The sequence below is a fragment of the Lissotriton helveticus genome, chromosome 3_1 (assembly GCF_964261635.1).
Source record: "Lissotriton helveticus chromosome 3_1, aLisHel1.1, whole genome shotgun sequence".
Classification (NCBI taxonomy): Eukaryota; Metazoa; Chordata; class Amphibia; order Caudata; family Salamandridae; genus Lissotriton; species Lissotriton helveticus.
This window is the reverse complement of record NC_136061.1, coordinates 256,720,094-256,736,633: the sequence shown is the minus strand read 5'-3', so window position 1 is coordinate 256,736,633 and position 16,540 is coordinate 256,720,094.

Genomic DNA, 16,540 nt, shown 5'->3' with positions numbered 1-16,540 from the left:
AAGATGTCTGTACGTTAATACATGCTACGCCAATACATCACCTTGGTAGGAGACGGGGAAAATAAATCTTTAGAGTAACCCTCGCCCACTCTAATAGTGGCGTGCTTCATCGGGTTCAACCTGACCCCTAGAAGTCAGGATGGGCTCAACCATGTTCTAGGGACCTCTTTGAATATTTCTATCTGGGGAGAGGCATAACCACTAAATGAACATACACGCACTTTGGCACACATTTTCTCTATGCCTTAAATTTTTTGCTTTGCAGGTACTTACTGTGAGGCAAGTATAGACTACCTTTGCATGCTTACAAATGAATATGCATGCAATTCAAGGAGGCATAATGTCACCGGAGAGTGCTAGAAAAGCAACCCCCCCTGCCCGTGACGAATGCCCAGGATCTATAAAGGCCAGTAGTGAAGGCAATGGTTAATAAAAACAAGCATTTACAATGCAACGGTTTCGCCTTTGGAAACGTTTGAGCTATTGGCATTGTAAATGACAAAATTTGTATTTATGTGTTGGTTTTGAAAACAGATAAATACATGGCATTGTCATTTACATTGCTAATAGCTCTAACTTTTCCAAAGGCGAAACCGTTGCATTGTAAATGCTTGTTTTATTGAGTCATCAAATAGAGTAACCACATATGTTACAAAGAGGCACTATCTTGTTGGTGCTGGATGCATTTATAAATCACCAGCTTAGAGCAAAGTAGTGTGTTCCGCATTCCTGAACGACCAGGTGGCATTTAAGTCTTTGGCATTGCTGCTGATCACTACATCTGCCAAACGGCGTATCCCTAGACTATATAGCTCCATGCAAGTCAAAGCCCCAATTATTATACCCACAGCAATGGAGAAATGGAATATAGACTTGCAGAGGCAGCAAATAGAAACCGAATGGAAGTTCTGCTGCTCATAGACTAAGGTAATATTGCTGATGTATTTGATATGATAGGGGTTCAGATTGAGCCTGACCATAAAACCTGCATTCTCAAGCAAATCAAACACCCCCCCCGTAGTAGAAAACTCACTGCGCTAGTACTGCTACTGGTAGATAGACACACAGCACAATGCTGGGTCACTGGGTCGCCCTTCTGCTTGTGAAAACTAACTTAGAGCAATGACATATTGGAATGAGCAATTTGAGTTGTTTGCGGAAATGTAACCCCAAGCTTCACGACTAAACGTTATTTGGGGATCACTGAGTGATTACGTTTTTACGCAGATCACCCGTATTATGCTCAGACTCTCATAATTGTATGCAAGGGTGCCAGAATGTATAGATGTTAATGGTGCTCGAGACAGAAATGGAAATGTCATTGATATGTACTACCACCGATGGAAGATGGTGAAAAATCTATAACAGCTCCCAACTCACCTGTTTATGAAGATACAGGGTTTCTGGAGGAATCGGCTCCGGAGACTATTGTCGTGCAACAGCCACGCACAAACTCAGACACCCATTATGCCTCGGTGAACCTCAGTGACTCTCAAGATTTCAGAGTCGCCGCCAAGTCTAATGAAAATGACGAGGTTAGTAAAAATCATTATAGACACTCACTTATACCGTATCTACAGCTATATGTTATATTTTACTACTTGTGTGTCTTTCTTTCTTTTTTGAACCATAATACGCATTAGCAAAAAGATCCATGATAGAGGGGACGCCGCCCAAGGTTAATACTGTAAAGTTTGTATGCTATTCAAAACAGACGGAAAGCTCCACACTCCAAAACAAAGTGCAGCATAAGAAATGTGTTCGCACCTATAATATTGCAGATTTTTTAAAAGACGCCCCAGGCATACCTTATGAAGCCATAGGGCCTGTTAAAGGTTTTGCTGCGATTGCTGTGAGTGTGTGTGTGTCAAACGCGATTATTATAACCTCTGTTACGGCCATAAAATTAATGATCCACAGCAAGAGGCTCATGAGTGTCTATATGATTCATAAACTTCAAGAACAATCCGTTACATATGTAGGTGCTTGAACCGAACAAATTATATAAACTGTTAACGTTGGTGTGTGGCTTGTCCAAGGAAGAGAAAAATGTCTACCCTGATATAATTACGGTCTTGTAAACCACACTCAAAGAGATCCTATGTCCGAGTGAGACAAGTTCAAAACTATGTTGTATGCAAGGTTTGTGTGTGGATTTTGTTAGAAGGATGGCTGAAAGTGCTATAAAAAGACATATATGTGTAATATTTATTTTAAAAAGCGATGAGTAAGCGCCACGAAAACTGTTTTAAAAAATGATGAGTCCCCCAGTATCATGTCATTATTGTATTATTTAACATTACATACTTACTCACTTTTAGGCCAAGCACAACATGCTTCTGAGTAACATCCAGGATACATATGTATTGCCAGTTCGGTATATGTGTTGCTTACAGAAAGAATAGCTGATATACAACCTGTAACTCTGCGCTATCTGAAGCTTGGTGAGCTACCCACGGCGATGCCCTGTTACAGTCCTACATGCATAGCCAACTGGTGTATCAATGCTTGGCTACGTCCAATCGATGAATACTGGAGCGCATACAAAAGCCATATGGGGGAGTTAATACTATCACTGATGACCACCTTGCATACAGCCTTGCAGATTCTGAACACAGATTATTTCAGAAATAAAGGTTTTGTATTGTACGACCGAGAAATTTACGATCTTTTGAATGTCGTCAGTATCCTGAGTGTACAAAGTTATAGGAGGGGTCCTGTGTAGGGACAATGAGTTCATAGCATTAAAAATGCCAAAAGTTGTGACGCTGAGGCAAATTATCTGCAAGGCCCCTAGCACGTGTCATATTAAGTATACGTAGTGAAAAGACAGCAAACTGTCTAACAATAACTGCAAGATGTGTACCATGAAACTGTAAAGTATACCCTGTTTATGTGTTGCTAACATTGTTTATTTTTAGTAAAATGTCCTTACACAAACCATTTTTCGTTTCATGGAATGCAGTGGCTGATAACAGGTCGGGGGACGGGTTAAGGAAGTTTTAATATGTAATAAGCAGGGTCGGAGCTTTAGAATTACCAAAGCTCTGTTTAGAAGGGCTCTAGTTGAAAATGAGCTGGGTAAACAGAGCGCAGGTGAAGACCTGGTAATCTAGGAAAGAGGCGTATTCACTCCACAAGCCAGCCAGGAGGCGTTTTAAGAGGAGACGACCATCATTAATGTGCAGCTTAATTATCAATGGCAGTCAGACATAAACAGTCTTTAAGATCTAGCCAAGCATAATAAAGGAGCTTGATGTATATTAACGGTAATAGATGTATTGTCCAAGTACGCTTTTGCAGCATGATTAGGGCACGATTACAATGCCACCGTAATGGAAAATGGGAGCGACCACCAGAGGTGCGGCAGTCCCATGATGCAAATTAGGATGCGCCCGCCACACTGGCGGGCACATTCTTGCCTTTAACGTTGCGGAGGGCGGTGCTGTAAACAGCACCCACCTCCATGTTAAAGGTGCATGTTGTGTATTGCAATGCACAACATGACCGGCACCGCGTGGTGCCTGCCACCTTGAGCCACCCACACCCCCGGGGGGACCCCAACGGGCCCCCAAAATCAATCTCTGCATGCCTTTCCATGGCAGAGTCTCCACCATGGAAAGGCATGCACACAGCACACATCATCATATCGATGGCGGTGCCTGCAAGGCACCACCACCATATTGTGGGCTTTTTCTGCCCAGCAGGCAATCATGATGATTGCCCGCCGGCGGAAATGTGTTGGACGGTCTTTCCGTCCACAGCGGTACCCCCCGCCATGGTAATATGGCGGAGGGTAATTGGCGGTCGGGCAGGGAGTTATGGCGAGCGGATCGCCACCGCCGGTCGGGCATTTGTATCAGAAATTATTAAAACACCACGCTGTTCATCATTTTGTAATGCACACGGAGGTGAAGCTACTCTTATAGAGCGTTTTAAGAGAACTTTAAAATCTACGATGTGGAGATATTTCACGGCCTACAACTTTTACCGATATGTGGATGTTCAACAGGCGTTTATAGATGCTTCTAATACCAGTTCTCATAGAACCATCAAAACTTTTTCCATAGAGGTAACAACCGATAATTTCTTAGAGGTGTTGAGAATGGTGTACGGAAGCCGTTTCTTTGCCAAGGTAAAGAAGTCTCTTTTAAAAGAAGGTGATCACGTTAGGGTTTGAAAGTTGAAAAGGGTTGTTACAAAGGGCTACCAGCAGACTTTTAGTGATAAAATATTTATTGTGGAGAGTGTGAAGATTAAAGAAGGTATATATATTTACAGGCTAAATGGCTACGATGGCAAAACAGTGTTAGATGCCTTTTACAATGAAAAGTTACAAAAGGTATGGGACGATCCACACAGGGTGTACAGGGTTGAAAAGATTCCGTAAAGGAAAGGTAGCGGGTCTAACAGACAAGCCTTTGTCAAATGTAGGGGGGGGGGGGGCAAGACATTTTACAGTTGGGTGCTGACCAGCTCCCTACAGGGTGTGTCAGTACGGGGGCTTTTCGAAGGCAACAATATGGAGACAACATCATTTTATATTACCTTCCCATCCAACGCCTCGAAGGACATGTTTCACGACAATCAAATTTCTAATTATACTGTGAAACTGGCTGAACCTGTTGACTTAAAATGGGAATGGGAGGTATCCCTAACCAAAATTGTGTACCCATGAACATAAAATACATTTACAATGCTCGAGGCCCAAATTTACTATAAAGCGCGAACAGGAACCCATTGAGCATCCATGCTGGCTTTCCTCGCAGCTATTACCCCAGCATCCCAGTGGTTGTCGAGGCCATAAAAAAACCATTGCCAGCATCAAAATGAATTTTAATATTCAGATTACGTTAGATGGAAGGTGTTTCTTAAACCTCCAAATCACGATACAGAGTTTAGCTGTATGATTAAATTAAGAAGAGTTTTAGGAACCGTACTACATAAAAAAAGCCAGGTATAGTCTGACCCTACGTGCCCTGATATTAACGGAGGGTTCTATACACTCTACGTGTATAGAGCTGAAGAGGATCGGGGATAGTTATTCACCATTGTTAAGATGAGCCCAGGTGAAGGGAGAAAATAACACTGTGATTAATATTCAATATTATCAAACCTGACTACCTAGCAATTTCTAAAAAACATTTTGACACTATGTCGGTCATCATCTTCAACAATCATTCAGAGCTGGTGTCCGTTAAATACAGGAAAGTTACTGTTAAGCTTCATTTAAGGCCACAACAGCGAATATTGAGCAGTCATCATGGTGATCATGAAAACATGCAGTGGCCCCGCTTTGTACAGGGACTATTACAGACACCAGGCCGGATATGGAGGGCCCTTATTCTTTCAAGGGTCCCCTGTTATGTACGGGTGGGACTTGGAGGTATTTTCAATAGTTTGTTTAGAAGAGCTGTGCTGTTTTTGAGAAGAGCCTATGAAATTGCAAAAAACCAGCGGCAGCCTCGAATATTGCCCAGGATGTGGTGGGATCTGTGACTTCTGCTGTCGCCGAATGCATAAAGAAACAACCCCAAGAAGTATCAGGACTCGTGTGCAGGCAAAGAACAAGTATTACCTGAAAGTGAAGGTCTTTGAGGCATAGGGGTCAGCCAGCTCCCTACAAAAAAATGAGGCACTCTTCAAAAAACTCTCACAAAAGAAGATCCGTAAGGCGAAAGAGAGCCTTGAAGAAAAATAGAACACCCGCAAGTGTAAATATTTTTAAAAACGCAACAACCGTAAACATGGTCTTAGTACATTGCACATCGGGAGAATGGACTCGTTCTGTCTTATCAGCTGGGATGCGGAACAGTACAAACTGGTCATATTCTCTGCTAGTTTGTTTGTAAAGCAAGTGTAAGTGTCCCCAAACATCAGACTGGCTCTCGCTGAAACCTTACAACTATCGAACCCCAAATACCCAGTTGAAAGAGTGGCTCTGAAAATATTCAGCATCCCAGCCACCAGCCACTACCAGATTATTCCAGCAGCATTTTCTTTTTTTGGGCAACTCCTAAAACGTATTATCATAGGTTTTGTTAACTACACAGCTTTTAGCGTCTATATACCTCAAATCCTTTCAATTTCAAACACTACGACATCCACTACCTGGCGCTGTTCCACAAGGGGGCTGTGATTCCTGCAAAACCGTACACACCCAGCTTTGGAGACACTAATTTTATCAGGGAATATCTGGGCGTGGTTTTGATAACTCGGAAGCACCTGCGTGATTTGAGAAATGTTGTGTCAAGAGAGGGATATAGGAAAGGCTACATGCTGTTCGCTCTCAATCTGACCTCTGACATGGAAGATGGTGACCACTACAGCATGATCAAAAATGGAAATCTAAAAGCAGAAATACATTTAGTCAGCCCTTGGCTACGAATGTGAACATGATTGTATTTTCTGTATTCAACAACGTCATACAGATCAACTACGCTCGGCAGATTTTGTTTGACTATCTTAAAAATATTGTAATATGGACACTGTTCAGATACGACAACATAAAAACACGACCTGAGGGGAATGACTGCTACACGCGCTACTTGAAGACGGGCAGATAGATCCGGGTTATGTTTCACAATACCGACCATCGCGCTTGCACCACCGTTGATGAGAGACGCCACATGTCCAAGACTAAAAAATAAAAAAATAAATAACAGCCATGGCCGTGGCGGTTCCTACCGGACGCCGCCGCCAATACGAGCCTCTCCTTCTAGGCATAGTGAGCTGCATCGGCACACGCCTATTAATGCACTTGCGATATCACATGGGACTGCTTTTCAACATTTATGCTCCACGTCCCCATAGGGAAACTTACTGATACAACCACCTGCAATATTTACTCATGGGAGCGGGCTGTTACCCATATGATGAAGATGACAAAACACCACTGTTGTTCTACAAAACAGCCAAAACCTTACAGGCCTGTTTACTTATTGAGATGTGTGCTTTACTGATTATGCGTACCACTAAAACATTTCGCCGCCGGACCCCAGGGTTGTCGGCCATATGGCTGTGTTTACTTGGCAATATTTTATATAGCTATTGATTCACGTGGCTGGCCCCCAGAGGTTGTAAGCTAGAAGCTGTATATATCGCATTTTGTACAATAAAGGTCTTTTAAAAAATAAAAAAATGGACACTGTTCAGATTTCGGATGTCTTATACCATCATAAATACGCTAAGAAGTACTTTTGTTTTTTTTCCAAGCAACACTCTACCTGGGGAAATAGAGTGCTGAAAGACCCTGCATGCTCGTCTTTAACACAGATCCGCACTACATGGAAGGAACTCACTGGGTGGCCCTGTTTTTAGATAAAGACAAAGTTACAGTGTTTGACAGTGTAGGTGCAGGATTTTCTCGCCGTCACATGTGTGGAGCATTGTGTCTATCTTATTGGTAAAATGTCTGAGGGGATGATGCTTAGAATTTTTTTTAATCTATATTTGAACAACCTAGTTAACAATGACAGAATTGTTATGAAATATGTGAAAGAAAACTCTATGTCTACATCAAGCGCTGTTAAAACAAAATACACAGCTTTGTCAAAAATGTAAGGTTGTGTAACACCTCTTATGATGATGATTGTCTAAAATAAAAGAATAAAACCTTGAATGCAGACTTGGTATCTTTATTCTGACGCAAGCACACCAATTTAAAATGTTTTTATAAGATGACAAACACTTTTTTTCATAGTACAAGCATCACGCTGATAAAGTTACTGATGTTAACTATGGCAAAACTATACACACAAACACAGGCACATGTGTATTACATAGGTTCAAAAGTCAGAAGAAACATCAGACATATAACCAAGTGTTCATTTTGGGCAGTGTCTTTCTTTTAGGTTCCAGAGGTAGAGCCTTGATGCTTCAAGACAGGGATAGCCGGGGAAAGAAAGGGGATGCTGGCATCTTAGGGAGGGGTTAAAACAAAAGGTGTTGGAGTACTTGTGGGGCTGTAAGTCAAATCTTTCAAACTTTCAAGCAGCCGCAGGTGTTCAACATTACCGACAATCGTCGAAGGAATGTGGAGTTCTGCTCAGGCTCGCAGAAACTGTTCCCAAACTCTAGGCACTTTCTGGAGCGATTGTGTTTTATGGTGTGCAAGACCTCTGACTAGGTCGTATATGCTGGATCTAAAACGCGAGTAATCTTTAGAAGCTGACATTTTACTTAGCAGCATTTGCATGGCCCCTCTGTACCTTTGACATATTTTTTTAAGTTCTTCAACTAAATTATTGTCTGAAGATGGTGGTGGTTCTTGAGGCGTTGAAGGGGGTGGTGGAGGCTGTTCAGAGTCGTGGGCATATAGAGTCAATCTGTTTTTTTCAGCATTCCACTGTCTGTAATATTTTTTAAAGTTTGGAGAGCACTGGAGTATAGACCTGCCGTGTCATAAGGTTTTAAATCAGTACTGTTCAAAATGTCTTTAATCTCAGCATCCAGTCGCTGCATTTCATTGTTCTGGATATCCCAGGCGTTACTGTAGACATCCCCAACTGTTACAGCTCCTGCCATAGTACCAAGTTAATCTTTTAGGCATAATCCATTAGTTCCCAGTTAGGAGGCTGGTAATTAGCTGTATAGCTATGCCAACAAAGAGCCTATTAAACCTCCCGACTGCTTTACCAGTTTCTTCTTAGAAATGAGGGAAGGCCTTTTATTATTGAGCTTCTTGATGAGGTGGCATGTGGCATCTTAGTTGAGTTCTATGATGTCAACCTGGGCAACCATAGAATGTGAGCTCTGGAATGGCAGGCATGTCATTCCAGAGAGTAGAATGTTAGAGTTTGAAGAAGAGCAGTTGCTCAGGATTGTCGTTGGGCTTGGATGGGATCCTCTTTATGGAGAATAAATCAAGATTTCCCTTGGACACATTTACTGTGACATTACATCATACAGAAGACTGGATCTTACACTGGTGTAATCACAGCGCATTGTGAAACTGCATGGATTCTTCAATTGCATAAGGCAAGGAGTGGAAGGGAGGATCTCAACAACTCACACTATTTACGTTTTAATTATTCTGTCCGAGAGGGCGTGAGAGGTGTGGAGTCAGTTGATCTCCAACTTGACTCCTGTGTGACTCGTGCTGGTATGAGGGGAGCTTCTTTATTGTAGCAAATTTAAAGAAACATCCACTGCCGTCTCATAACCCATGCACTGTTGGGTCAACTGTGTGTGTACAATAGATGACACTATGTACGCTCTGTAGTTAGACAGTTACTCGCTTTGAGCATTGTATGGTGCTTCAACACGACCTGCAGCATGCGCTATCATTAGACTTTCAACGGATGGCTGTTTCTCAGTGCTTGAGAAGAGGCACAGCGGGTTCTCAGACACACGCTGCAACACGCACTTTTACTTGGCTGTTAGCACTCAGACTTAAGAGGTCCCACAAAGGATATCAAGGGACTTACGGTTTGGTCCTTTGTTCCCTGTTCCTCTACTCCTGTGTCTTCAGAGACAACATGTGCATATCTCCAAGATAGATGCTGACGTCATCGCATGTGCACAATGAACGTTCTCTGGATGATCTTGGTAAGGAAGAATACAATGTCTGTCTTGTGATGGGCACACAACAATGGTGTTGTAAGTGTTGCCTGCTTTGCCACAGAGGATTGCAGGCCTACATAATTTATTAATTTGAGTTCAGTGATGGGCACACTAAGATGGTGTGTTGTGTTTATCAATTTGTTTGCACGCAGTGACGGGCACACTTGTTGATCTGTTATACTTACCCACTCTAGCCCAATCTGTTTACTTCTTCCATAGTCCAAGGAGTCATCGCCGCTAAAGTCAGTGACCGGCATACTTCCTGAAGAATTTATATCTTGTTTGTTGGACTTTGGTTAACCATATATGGGCAAAGGTTGCTCCTAAGTAAAGGGCAGTGAGTGAGCAATATTATTAGCTTTTGTGACTATTAATCTTCTCCTTCCTTGTATCTTCTGTACTTTATTTTTTTTAAATGTATTTATTTAGTTATATTCTTTCTCATCTTTAACACTAATCCATTGTTGTTGAACCAAGTTTTGTCAATATGCAAAACGTCCCAGCACCACCATTTTTTCTTACGAGTCCGGGGGAACCACCTCTTAAGTGGGAAAAATGGAAGAAAGTGTTTGAGAGATATGGGATGGTGTGAGGGGCCTCACTCAATGCTGGACGAAGGACATCCCTCCCTCTTCATTGCTTGGGGTCAGAAGGACAATACATCTTTGCCCATTTGCCAGAACTCCATGTATCTGAATCTGAGGACTTTAATAAATATGAGATCTACATCAAGGAAGTTGACAAACATTTCTTGCCAAAAGTGAGCATGATATTGGAAAGGTATCACTTTTCAACAAGGGTTCAAAGTGAAACGGTTGAGTGTTATGTCACTGCTTTAACACGTTGAATGCTATGGGAATTCCCCTGCTGTGCTGGGATTCCTGGATCTTCATGCTTTCATGACGAGCTGGGCTCGTCATGAGCGTGCGAGGAGGCTACTTCATGACGAGCCCAGCTCGTCATGAGCGTGGAAGGGGTTAAGGAAGCTTGCCTCTTCCTGTAGGTTTGCAGGTCTCCTGGATGAGCACATCAGGGATCAGTTTATAATGGGGTGTGATGTGGAGAAAGTGAGAGAGCAATTGTTGATCAGGCATGAACCCGTTCTTAGAGGAGGTATTACAAGTTGCAAAGTGGGTGGAGCATTCCATGAAATGTGTGACAACGATTAAAAAAGAAAAGGGACAAAGGGTACAGGTAGTGAAGAAAAAACCGAAAAAGCCAGCTAGAAGAAACGAAGAGTATGGTGTGGGAAATGGTTTCACTTCTCTTAAATGTTTTAGGAGTGACAAGACTGGGCATTTGGCTAATGACAAGAATTGTCGAGCTTTGAAAGTAATATGTACTAATGCAACAAAAAGGGTCATTTTGCTGTTGTTTACAAATCTAAGAACGTTACGATGAAGTTTCAGAGTCTGGATGCTTATATTAATCATGAGGACTTTGAGTGTGGTCACAATGTTGTGCAAGTTGCGGATGGGATCAGGAAAAATAAATTAAGTCCTGTAGACACCATTTGTGTAGAAGGGGAAAAAACTAGAGTTTTGTTTGACTCCGGAGTCAAAATTACAATTATCAGTAAGAAGTTCTTTATGGACAAATTAGGTGGGAAAATATCTTTACTGAAACAGGATATCAATCCCTTTACATATGGTGGGGAGCCCATACACCTGACAGGTTACTTTATTGGGTTGATAGAATACAAAGATTGTTATACTTCTGGCAAGATTTGACGGCCAGATGTATAAAGATAGCATTTTGCGATTCCCTCATTGCGAATCACAAGGATTCGCAATTAGGAAATCGCAAAATGCAATGTATGAAGCTGCATAGCACACCTTTTGCAATTCCTAGGGGGCCGCAAATGACCTACCTCATGAATATTAATGAGGTAGGTCACAATTTGTGACCCCCTAGGAATCGCAAAAATCACAGGGATGGTGGCCTGTTGAGATCATCAGACCACCATACCCGTGATTGCTTTTCAATGAAGCAAACTTTTTTTGTAAAGCAGCCCATATTCCTTAAATGAAAACGAGGTGCTTTACAAAACAAAAATGAAACATTTTCTTTTACTTTTTTAAGAGCAAGTAGTAGTCCTTGGGACCACTGCCTGCTCGTAAAAATGTTTTTTTAAAACATTCACAAAGGGGGACCCCTTCCCATTTGCGAATGGGTTACCACCTACTTGAAGTAGGTGGTATAATGCAAATGTTTTGCAACCACAATTGTGGTCACAAAACATTCATACATACAGATGTGATTCAGTATTAGGAAGGGACACCCTAAACACGCCTTATCCTAATACCGAATCGCAAACCCATTTTGCGATTCGGTAACAGGTTACCGAATTGCAAAATTAGGTTTGCTGCATCGGAAGAGCAATTTTTGTGTTCGCAAAAGGGAAGATTCAGCGAATCTGCCCATTTGTGAACGCAAAAATGCTTGATACATCTGCCCCTATGTATCTGAGAAAGGTGATAGCATCTTAAGCTGGTAACATCAAGGAGAGTTTGGAGAGATATTGGATCCCAGTGGTAACCCTTCCATTATACGGAAAGACAAGGTGAATATTGTTGAAGACTCGTCTTCAGTCAAGAGTGAGGTGGAGCTTTTATTGGAGAAGGATTTTCACAATGTGTTCAGGGATGATCTTAATTGCATGAAAGGAGTTCAACATGAAATTTGTTTGAAGTCTGGGGCTGTACCTGTGTACTGCAAAGTGAGGAATGTGCCTTTAGCCATAAGAGGGGAACTGTAATGAGAGATTGAGAAATTAAAAAAAGATGGGATAGTTGAAGAGGTGAAGGTATAGAATGGCTTGCTCCAGCAGTGGCTATACGCAAGTCGAATGGTAGCTTACGGCTCTGTGTGCATCTTAGACATTTCAACAGAATTTATCATAACTGACAGATATCCTCGCCCTAACATCTCAGAGTTGTTGGTGTTGCTTGATGGGTTAAGAATTTTTAGTACAATTGATCTCACCTCAGCGTACCATCAGATGAAGTTGAAAGACTCATCCACAAAGATTACACTGCTTTCATTACTCCTTTTGGAACATTTAGGTTCATAAGAATACGGTTTGGATTGGTGCTGTGGCGTCCGTTTTCAAACATGCTATGGAGAAGGTTTTGAGAGGGGCTGAGGGTGTTTGCGTTTATCAAGACAATATCCTTGAGTTCGGAGTTCGGCAAAAGCATGAAAGAACATAACGCTCGCTTGAAGGACGTCTTGGGAAAATTAGAGTACTCAAACTTAACTATCAACCCTGAGAAGTGTCATTTTGCTACTACGACCATTGATTATTTGGGACATACCATAACTAGTAATGGGCTGATGCCCAAGGCAGATCTTGTTAATACCAGTTTGGGTATGGCTTCTCCGTCTTCAAGAGAGGAGCTTATGAAGTTCTTGGGCTTCATAGGGTACTACAATACATTTTTTTGAGAACTTTGCAGAGTGTAGTGCCAATATGAGGTTGTTGTTAAGAAAGGGCGCAAAGTTTAATTGGAGCAAAGCATGTGAAACGGAATTTACAGTGTTGGAACACAAGTTGAACTCAGCACCCAAATAAAAAAATTATTATCTCCAGAAGAAAACTATAATCACTACAGACGCTAGCCTGAAGGGTCCAGGCATGGTTCTACAGCAAGAAGGTAATAAAGGCCTGAATACCATCATGTTCATATAGCGTGGGTTGAACGAGGCATAATCCAGATATTCTGTCATTGAGCAGGAAGCTCTTGCAGTATATTGGGCCATAAAAAAATTGAAGAAGTTTCTGTGGGGCGTAACATTTGAGATTAGGACTGATCATAAGCCACTTTGTGAGACATTTATGAGAAAGGGTGTTGACTTGGTGTATGGAAGAATATCAAAGTCGGTTGTGGTGCTTCAAGAGTATGATTTTTGCCTGACATACATACCAGGTGTGGACAACTGCATAGCTGACAGACTATCTAGGTTGGTGCCAGGGGTGCATGGTGAACAAGGTGAGGCGGATCAACTTGATGACGAGTTTGAATTTGTATGTATGGTGGATAACGAGGTTATCTAGGAGGAGCTGTGGCGAAAAGAACTTGGTGAGGATGTTTTGCTGAGTGAAGTGTTGTCACTTGTGAGGAATGGGTGGCACACCAAAAGACAGGGTTCGGTTCAGAGTGGTGAATTTTAGGGTTTGAGATACGAGCTTAACACTTGTTGTGATCTGTTGTTCCGGGGCACTCACCTAGTTCCCCCCACCAAGCTGCGTGAGAAATTAATTAAGCTCGCTCATGTCCCACATCTGGGGATGACGAAGACAAAGGAAAGGTTGAGGTTGTCCCATTGGTGGCCGTGGATGGATATACAGGTGGAGAGGCTAGTACAAGATTGTTTGTTGTGCTGCCTGAGTGACAAGTCCAAGGTCACAAGGGTTCAACCCATGGTGGTCAGGCCCCGCCCTTCAGGGCCATGGAAAGAGATTGCTCTTGACATTTTGGGTCCTATTCATGGGGGGGACAGCAAGTCTATGTGATAGTAGTGATTGATTTGTTCTCAGGTTGGCCTGAGGTTAGCTGGACTATGAGTGTTGAAACCAAACATGTTATTATGTTTCTGAAATCTCTGTTTGCAAGGGAGGGCTTTCCGGAATCGATATTCACTGACAATGCTGTCCAGTTGGTCTCAAAAGAAATAGAAGAATTCTTCAGAATACGTGTGATTAACTCCTCCCATGCTACGGTTGCCGTGTGCTCATGACGAGCTGAGCTCTTCATAACGGCTCCAACGGTCGCACGTGGGGCTAATTCCCCTGCTGTGCTGAGCATTCTAAGGAAACGGGTGTGGCCGTGACGAGCTCAGCTCATCATGAGCACACGGCCACCGTGGCTCATGACAAGCTGAGCTCGTCACAAGCACTGGGGCGCTGTGCGCGCCCCCCGCCCCCCAGCACAGCGGGGGAATTATCCCCGCGGGCAAGGGGTTAAACACAAGAAGTGCGCTCTTTACCAATCAGAGTCTAATGGTATGGTACACATATTTAACAAGGTCCTGAAGGAAATAATTGGTATGTCAAAGTCATGTGGTTTGAATTGGAGGGAAGAACTGAAACAAAACTTTGAAATGTATAGATTGTCTCCTCACAGCATCACTGGGAAGATGCCCTTTGAGTTGTTAAGAGGAAGATCTCCCAATTCTTTGGTGAATCCTTCTTGGGTAAGAAATTTAGGTGTTGGGATGAAGAAGGGCATTTCAGATAAGGAATTGTATGATAAAGAATGCAAGAAAATACATGTAAAGAAATTGAACCATGATTGTAGAAAAGCAGTAAAAAAAGTTGTGGCTGTGGGTGATTTTGTGATGATCAAAAATTTGGGTTTGCAAAGAGAGGAGGATTGGTGGTGGAAAGGAGTTAGAAGGTGATACCAACAATGCATGGAGGAAGGTTGTGTCAAGAAGATCTGTGGAGGCATTTAAGAGACTTTGTTCAATTATTTAATTTCCTCCACCTTTATCATTTGTTATTTTATGTGTCCGTTAGGCAACCTTTTATTGTTCCTTGTGTTATCTTTCAAGTACTTGTATATAGCTTCTGTTTGTGGTGTTATAGAAGGGAGGTGTGTGGCATCTTAGTTGAGTTCTATGATGTCAACTTGGGCAACTATAGAATGTGAGCACTGGAATGGCAGGCATGTCATTCCAGAGATTAGAATGTTAGCGTTTGAAGAAGAGCAGTTGCTCAGGATTGTCCTTGGGTTTGAGTGGGATCCTCTTCATGAAGAATAAATCAAGATTTCCCTTGGCAACGTCTACTGTGATATTTCATCACACAGACGACTGAATCTTACATGGTGCTTTTCTTCAAAACACGAAACTGGCAGTCTGATATAGGGACATTACCTTTTAGCATGTTTAGGGCAATTTCTGAAATGACAGTCACTTCAAAGCTGCACACAGAATGGCCTTTCTTTGCTTCGGCCTAGCTGTGACTTGCATTTTTAGGAGGGCTAGATTACAGCATAGGCGTGCCGACATGGTCAATACCGGGTATTATAAAGTCTACAGTTTAAGTGTTAAGGGAGACTCTTAAATTATTCTTTTTATAGGCTTTGGGCTTGGTTTTAAGTGTGTAAGCGACAGGGAGATCGGGTGGGAAGATACCAACACGCAGTCTGTAGTATTCTAGAGTATTTGGTTTTAAGTCTACCATTAAATAACCGTTGGGTTTCTCGTTAAAGTCTTCAGAGAAACACTGGGCATTTCCAGGGTATATCTGTTTAGCTATAATTGATATCTGTTGTTTGTCTCAGGGGTTTTAAATAAAACCAGGTGCAAAGCATTAAGAGCTATAGAACGACTGCTCTTACCCATGTAAAACAAGTTCTACACAATGTAACATATGCTTAGATTGCGATGGTGTGGATATTGTGGTAAAGCTTTCCCTATCTCAGGATGACCCTCACCTTTGCTCATAAGGTCACCTACAATCATCATGTTTACAAGGCCTTTTAGTAACAATGCATCTTTGTTGAGATTATTCGGTATGCCTTCTATAAATTTGATATGTGGGAACCTTAGGGACAGTTCTGTATAAAAATCTTGATATCACAAATAAAGCCAAACAATATTGTTAGCAGTTTGAGATAAAACACTGGGAGCATTTTCTAATAGTTTCTTTATAAAATAGCTTTTACCATAATTTGAAGGGCCTGCTAAACTGCAGGAGAATGGGTGCTGCAACCTGGTGTCCATAGTTGGGTGTTGCAAGTTTCTAATGCACCTTCAATAACCGTATAGCAGGGTTTTGTAGTCTTCAGTCGATGTTGAGACAGAATATTGAGTTGGAAATGTCGACTTACACAAATATCGAGTTGGGAATATGTGATTCAGAAATATCAACAGCAAAAATAGTGTGGTCAAGAATATCCAATTTAAGGTAATACACATCGTTTAAAAAAATATAGAAGTCATTAATATTGTTTGCAAAAATCTATTT